Genomic DNA, 7,494 nt, shown 5'->3' with positions numbered 1-7,494 from the left:
TATTGAAGAGACGAAGGGCGTGTGAGGTGTCTTGGACATACACGTAGGTAGGGAGGGATTGGACCAGGGGGGATAGGATGGAGCCGAGGTGTGTGGAGCAGGCAGAAACAATGGGTCTGCCAGGGCAGTTGTGTTTGTGGATTTTGGGGAGTAGGTAAAACTGGGCCGTGGGGGGTTGGGAAACGATGAGGTTGGAGGCTATGGAAGGCAGACAGACGAATGTGATAAAATCAGAAATGGTGTGTGAGATTATGGCCTGGTGCTCATCTGTGGGGTCATGGAACAAGGATAAGTAGGAGGTTGGAAACGTGACCACAGACTTCAGTCGCAAACTCTGACAGGATATTCTGCTATCTGACCATCCTGTATAATTAATGTGCTTTTGGTACCAAATCTCCTGCTTTCTAATTCTGCGACTGTGTTCCTTTTGTTCTTGACCAGCTAACCACAGGAAAAAGTCAATTCCTTATGACTCTGACTCATTCCTTCTCTCTGAAATATATCTGGCAAATCAACAGTCGGTTTTGTTGTTTTAATAAAACTGTCCAAATTTTCTAAGAATGTGCATGAAGCCAAACATTCTACAATAATAAGGCTGGAAAATATAAACCAATTGGAGAAGTAGATTACATTTTCTTTAACTCCTGATATTTTTCCGTGTTGGCTAGCATTAGATCACTGCAGCCTACCTTCACAATGAATTTCTCTCCATTGCCCTGTCTCAGGCTTGTATACACTGGAATTTAGAAGGATGAGAGGAGATCTTATCGAAACGTATAAGATTATTAAGAGGTTGGACACGTTAGAGGCAGGAAACATGTTCCCAATGTTGGGGGAGTCCAGAACAAGGGGCCACAGTTTAAGAATAAGGGGTAGGCCATTTAGAACTGAGATGAGGAAAAACTTTTTCAGTCAGAGAGTTGTGAATCTGTGGAATTCTCTGCCTCAGAAGGCAGTGGAGGCCAATTCTCTGAATGCATTCAAGAGAGAGCTGAATAGAGCTCTTAAGGATAGCGGAGTCAGGGGGTATGGGGAGAAGGCAGGAACGGGGTACTGATTGAGAATGATCAGCCATGATCACATTGAATGGCGGTGCTGGCTCGAAGGGCCGAATGGCCTCCTCCTGTACCTATTGTCTATTGTCTATTGTCTATTGATCAGACCAACTAAGAGATCAAAACTTTTCCATTTGCTTTCCACATTCATCCCAAATCTTTATCTGTGTGTATCAATGACACATATCGCACAGGATCTTTCATTCTGAATTAGTCTGAAGAAGGGTCTTGACTGATACATAGGGTCGCCAACTGTCCCGTATTAGCCGGGACATCCCATATTTTGGGCTAAATTAATTTGCCCCATACGGGACCGCCCTTGTCCCGTATTAGTAGGGTTGCCAACTTCCTCACTCCCAAATAAGGGACAAAGGGTGACGTCACCGCCCCGCGTCCCACGTGTCCTCACCCATCCAGCGGCCACATGCTCCCTGCCCGGGCGGCCACCATTGTTGGAGCGGTGATCACCCCGTACACTAGCACTATCCTACACACTAGGGACAAGTTACAATATAGAATTTTACCAAATCCAATTAACCTACAAACCTGTACGTCTTTGCAGTGTGGGAGTAAACTGGAGCAAACCCACAATGTCACAGGGAGAACGTACAATCTCTGTACATACTCTGATCCATAGTCAGGATTGAACCCGGGTCTCTGGCGCTGTAAGGCAGCTACTCCACCGCTTTGCCACTGGGTCACCCAGAGATCTTCTCCAGACTTGCTGCCTGACCTGCTGTTACTCCAGCACTTTGTATCTTTTTTTGGTAGTTCCTTGTGTTTACAGCATTGATAATTTTTCATAAGTGATAGGAGCAGAATTAGGCAATTCGGCCCATCGAGCCTACTCTGCCATTCAATCATGGCTGATCTATCTTGCCTCTCAATCCCATTCTCCTGCCTTCTCCCTGTAACCTCTGACACCTGCACTGTCAATCTCCACGGAGGCAATGAATCCCACGTTTGTTTTAATTGAAAAGATCTCCAATCGTAATGACATTCCCCCAGGTAGATGCCTCTGAATGTACCGTGAACGTTGAAGTATGTTCAGTTCCCTTACAGCCTGTCCACTATTTCTTCTTAGGACAGAAGGTCATAGGCGATAGGAGCAGAATTAGGCCATTCAGCCCATCAAGTCTACTCCGCCATTCAACCATGACAGATCTCTCTCTCCCTCCTAACCCCATTCCCCTGCCTTCTCCCCATAACCCCTGACATCCGTACTGATCAAGAATCTATCTATCTCTGTTTTAAACATATCCATTGACTTGCCCTCCACAGCCTTCTGTGCCGATGAATTCCACAGATTCACCGCTCTCTGACGAAAGAAATTCCTCCTCATCTCCTTCCTAAAAAAACATCCTTTAATTCTGAGGCTGTGACCTCTGGTCCTAGACTCTCCCACTAGTGGAAACATCCTCTCCACATCCACTCTATCCAAGCCTTTCCCTATTCGGTAAGTTTCGGTAAGGTCCCCCTTCATTTTTCTAAACTCCAGCGAGTACAGACCCAGTGCTGACAAACGCTCATCATATGTTAACCCACTCATTCCTGGGATCATTCCTGTAAACCTCCTCTGGACCCTCTCCAGATACTTTCTCATGATGTCCAAATGGTGCCACCTTCTGGTGCCCAGAATTGCTCACAATATTCCACATGCGGCCTGACCAGTGCCTTATAGAGCCTCAGCATTACATCCCTGTTTTTGTATTCTAGCCCTCTTGAAATAGATGCAGGAATTGCGTTTGCCTTCTTGCACCAAACACATGTCATATCAATGTTTCTATGTGAAGGTAGACACAAAATGCTGGAATAACTCAGCGGGTCAGGCAACATCTCGGGAGAGAAGGAATGGGTGACGTTTCGGGTCGAGACCCTTCTTCAGACTGAGACACACAATGTTTCTACGTGTCCTGGTACAATGTGGCAAAGACGTACACTGTGCAATTGTGACAAAGTCTGTTGTGTGATCGTTACTAATTTCAACATGCCCAGTTTGGTCACTATGTTGTAATAGCAGTACATTTGGAAAGCAGTGATAGGAGCGGTCAAAGTCGGCATGGGTTTATGAAGGGGTAATCATGTTTGACTAATCTTCTGGAATTTTTTGAGGATGTAACAAGTAGAATGGATAAGGGAGAGCCAGTGGATGTGGTGGACACAAAATGCTGGAGTAACTCAGCGGGTCAGGCAGCATCTGTGGAGAACATGGATAGGTGACGTTTCACAGAGTGCTGGAGTAACTCAGCGGGTCAGGCAGCATCTGTGGAGAACATGGATAGGTGACGTTTCACAGAGTGCTGGAGTAACTCAGCGGGTCAGGCAGCATCTGTGGAGAACATGGATAGGTGACGTTTCACAGAGTGCTGGAGTAACTTCAAAAAAGGTTGTTTTTAAAAAAAAACTTTTAAAAAGGTCTTTTTGAAAAAAAAAACTTTAAGAAAGGTCGAGACCCTTCTTCAGACTGAAGACCCGAAACGTCACCCATTCCTTCTCTCCCGAGATGCTGCCTGACCCGCTGAGTTACTCCAACATTTTGTGTCTACCTTTGATTTAAACCAGCATCTGCATTTTTTCTTCCTACACATCTTGCCAGTGGATGTGGTGCATCTGGACTTTAAAAAAGGGTTTGACAAGGTCCAACACAAGAGATTAGTGTGCAAAATTAGAGCACATGGTATTGGGGGTAGGGTATTGACATAGATAGAGAACTGCTTGGCAGACAGGAAGCAAAGAGAGGGAATTAACGGGTCCTTTTCAGAATGGCAGGCAGTGACTAGTGGGGTGCCGCAAGGCCCGGTGCTGGGACCCCAGTTATTTACAATATATATTGTCAAAGGAATTAAATGTGACATCTCCAAATTTGCGGATGACACAAAGCTGGGTGGCAGTGTGAGCTGCGAGGAGGATGCTATGAGGCTGCATGGACAGGTTGGGTGAGTGGGCAGATGTATGGCAGATGCTGAATAATTCCAGCACTTTGTGTCTTTTTGACTTGTGTCAGATCACTGCAAAAAGTGGTGGAAACTGCCCAGAAGGGATTTACAGAAGTCGCTGCCTCAAAAAGACACCCAGCATAATCAAAGTCCCACCATTACCCTGGCCACGCTCTCATCTCACCACTGCCATCAGGAAGAAGGTACAGGAGGCTGAAAACTGTAGCATCCAGGTTCAGGAACAGCTTCTTCCCTACAGCCAACAGGCTATTAAGCACTACAACCTCAAATAACCTCTGATCTACATAGACTTGGGGGCATTGGCTTTGTCTTTTTAATGTTTTAATTTTTTAATTAAAAAAAAAAATTAATTACAGTGCATATAACAACAACAGTAAACCCCATCCCTCCCCTTCCCTACATAATCATGAAAACAAGCAAACAAAAACAAACAAATAAATAAATAAAAATAAATTAAAAAAAAACATAACTACAATGTGACAAAAAAAGACAAAAGTACAAAAACATGAGTCAAGGTAATTTTCACAAGTCAAATATTTCAGTATTTTCACTGCTGAATTCAAAGGGCGTGCAGCGTAGGTTTATTAGGTTAATTCCCGGAATGGTGGGATTGTCATATGTTGAAAGACTGGAGCGACTAGGCTTGTATACACTGGAATTTAGAAGGATGAGAGGAGATCTTATCGAAACGTATAAGATTATTAAGGAGTTGGACACGTTAGAGGCAGGAAACATGTTCCCAATGTTGGGGGGAGTCCAGAACCAGGGGACACAGTTTAAGAATAAGGGATAAGCCATTTAGAACTGAGATGAGGAAAAACTTTTTCAGTCAGAGAATTCTGAATCTATTGTCTATTGTCTAAAGAAGGTACTAAAGCGTGTGGCATTGAGGGGATAGTTTTACTTGTCCTTAATATGCTGCAGCACTGGGTTCCATATGTTGAGGAACTTCTGAGGGTTCCCAGACAATTCATATCTCAGCCTCTCTACGTGGAAGATGCCCATTAATTCTCTTAACCAAGTCTCAAACTGAGGAGCAGAGTCTGATTTCCATAGTTTCAAAATACATCTGTTGGCAATTACCATACCATAAACCAAGATTGTGCGAGCATTATGGTCTAGCTTGGTTTTGTCTTTTTGCACAATTATTGTTTGTGTGTTTTTTATGTGTGTGTATGTTCTCTTGCAAACCACTTTGTCTGTGTAACACTGTAAATTTCCCCGGTGTGGCACAAATAAAGGAATATATTATGTATGTGTTTGTATATGTCGGAAGAAGAGTCTAGACCTATAATTTCACCCATTCCTTCTCTCCAGAAATGCTGCCTGTCCCGTTAAGTTACTCCAGTATTTTGTGCCTTTCTTCAGTGTACACCAGCATCTGCAGTTCATCCCAACGCTTATATCTATATATGTATATGTGTCTATATGTATCTATACACACTGAACTTTTTTTCACGTTTCTTTTGATTGTTTACTGTGTATTATGTTTAATATATGTTTAATATATATATAGTATAAGAAAATAACTGCAGATGCTGGTACAGATCGAAAGTATTTATTCACAAAATGCTGGAGTAACTCAGCAGGTCAGGCAGCATCTCGGGAGAGAAGGAATGGGTGACGTTTCGGGTCGAAACCCTTCTTCAGACTGAAGAAGTCTTATGTTTACATCTGTTGTGCTGCTGCAAGTAATCATTTTATTGTTCTGTCTGGGACATATGACAATAAAACACTCTTGACTCTTGACATGCCCAGTATTGAGTATAGAAGTTGGGAGGTCATGTTGCAGTTGTATAAGATGTTTCTGAGACCGCATTTAGAGAATTGTGTTCAGTTCTGGGCAGCATGTTATAAGAAAGATGTTGCCAAGCTGGAAAGGGTACAGAGAAGATTGATGAGGATGTCAAAGTCAAAGTCAACTTTATTGTCAATTTCCAGTTAGTTTACACAGACAGAAAATCGAAATACCGTTTCCCACAATCCCGAGGAATAAAGTGCATTAAATTAAGTTAAAATTAAAAAGGCACAGCAAACAACAATCAATATAAAATATAGTCACTTCAATGAAAAAAAAGATGAAGATGAATATATTACAATAAAAAAAAAAAATGAACAGTAGTGCAAAGCCTGGACTGGAGGGTCTGGGCTACAGGGAGAGGTTGGGGCAGGCTGGGACTCTATTCCTTGAAACGCAGGAGGATGAGGGGTTATCTTATAGAGGTCATAGTGTCGTACAATGTAAAAACAGGCCCTTCGGCCCAACTTGCCCACACCGCCCAACATGCCCCATCTACACTAGTCCCACCTGCCCGCGTTTGGCTCATATCTCTCTAAACCTGTCCTATCCATGTACCTGTTAAAATAATTCTTGAACGTTGTGATAGTACCTGCCTCAACTACCTCCTCAGGCAGCTCGTCCGTTCACCCACCACCTCTTTGTCGCAAAGTGTTCGGATGATTTGCTCGGAAGGAATAGAATAGGATTGATGAACTGTTTTTAAATTAGCCTTTTGAGTGGGGAATATCGCTTGCAGCAGACTATAAAATACTGAGAGGAATAGATTGGGTAGTTGCACAGAATCTCTTGCCCAGAGTAGGGCAATCGAAGACCAGAGGACATCGGTTTAAGGTGAAGGGGAAAAGATTTAACAGGAATCTAAGGGATAACTTTTTCACACAAAGCGTGGTGGGTGTTTGGAACAAGCTGCCAGAGGAGGTAGTTGAGGCTGGGACTATCCCAACTTTAAGAAACAGTTAGACAGGTATATGGATAGACAAAAAAAAGCTGGGGTAACTCAGCGGGACTGGCAGCATCACTGGAGAGAATGAATGGGCGATGTTTCAGGTCGAGATCCTTCTTCGAAAGGAAACGTCACCTCTTCGTTCCAGAGACGCTGCCTGTCCTGCTAGTTACTCCAGGTTTTTGTGTCTATCTTCGGTTTAAACCAGCATCTGCAGTTCCTTCCTATACAGGTCCATGGATAGGGCAGGTCATAGAGCGATACAGTGGAGAAACAGGTTCTTCGGCCCAACTTGCCCACACCGGCCAACAAAGTCCCAGCTACACTAGTCGCACCTGCCTGCGCTTGATCCATACCCTTCCAAACCTGTCCTATCCATGTACCTCGAAGACCTGTCTGTTTCTTAAATCATGGGATAGTCCCAGCCTCAACTACCTCCTCCACCCACCACCCTATGTGGGAAAAAGTTACCCTTCGGATTCCAATTAAATCGTTTCCCCTTCATCTTGAACCTATGTCTTCTGGTCCTCGATTCCACTACTCTGGGCAAGAGACTCTGTGTATCTACCCGATCTATTCCTCTCATGATTTTGTACACCTCTATAAGATCTCCCTTCATCCTCCTACGCTCCATGGAATGGAGACCCTGCCTGCTCAACCTCTCCCTACAGCGCACACCCTCTAGTCCTGGCAACGTCCCTGTAGATCTTCTCTAAACTCCTTCAAGCTTGACAATAT

Source organism: Rhinoraja longicauda, chromosome 9 (assembly GCF_053455715.1).
Source record: "Rhinoraja longicauda isolate Sanriku21f chromosome 9, sRhiLon1.1, whole genome shotgun sequence".
Lineage (NCBI taxonomy): Eukaryota > Metazoa > Chordata > Chondrichthyes > Rajiformes > Arhynchobatidae > Rhinoraja > Rhinoraja longicauda.
Note: the sequence above shows the minus strand (reverse complement) of the source record.